Genomic DNA, 382 nt, shown 5'->3' with positions numbered 1-382 from the left:
TCCACCATGGTTACTGCCTTAGCCTATTGTGGATTTTTCCGCAATGAAACAAGTACATTCAAGCAAATATAATTAATATGCAAGCTTATGTAAACACTTTGCTGCATGAGAGCTATGGGTATTGTGTACATTTATTTACTGATGGTAACACAGAGAAAAATAGCTGTGCTTTATATTTCAGACTTAAAAGCAAATGTGTATAAAAGATTAACTGATCATTTATCTGTGTATGCAGCTGAAATGATGGCAATTATACTTGCTCTTCAGTGGATGGAGAAAGTCAAACCGCGAATAATATGTATACATTTTAATTCAATTCAATTCAATTTTATTTATAGTATCAATTCATAACAAGAGTTATCTCAAGACACTTTACAGATAG

The sequence above is a fragment of the Etheostoma cragini genome, chromosome 5 (genome assembly GCF_013103735.1).
Source record: "Etheostoma cragini isolate CJK2018 chromosome 5, CSU_Ecrag_1.0, whole genome shotgun sequence".
NCBI lineage: Eukaryota > Metazoa > Chordata > Actinopteri > Perciformes > Percidae > Etheostoma > Etheostoma cragini.
The sequence above is the reverse complement of the archived record's forward strand: the minus strand, read 5'-3'. Positions refer to the sequence as shown.